The following is a 239-nucleotide window of genomic DNA, read 5'->3' on the forward strand; positions in this document are numbered from 1 at the left end:
CACCGAGGCTTCCCAGCAGTAATCTTCCTCGCTGGGATCTTCCTCACGGTGATCTTTAGACCCAGTCCCTCCCCTCGATCACCTCCGCCCTTGGTTGGTTTACTTACACCCATTTCTCGGAAATTCCTCAAAAACTGAAAGCGAAAGTCTTGAGGAGGGGTGGGAGTGGTTCATTGCACCCCTTCAAGGGATGGAGGAGGAAATCCTGAGAGGAATTCAAGGGCATCACCCTGAGAACA

The sequence above is a fragment of the Cariama cristata genome, unplaced genomic scaffold, assembly GCF_000690535.1.
Source record: "Cariama cristata isolate BGI_N322 unplaced genomic scaffold, ASM69053v1 scaffold17953, whole genome shotgun sequence".
Lineage (NCBI taxonomy): Eukaryota > Metazoa > Chordata > Aves > Cariamiformes > Cariamidae > Cariama > Cariama cristata.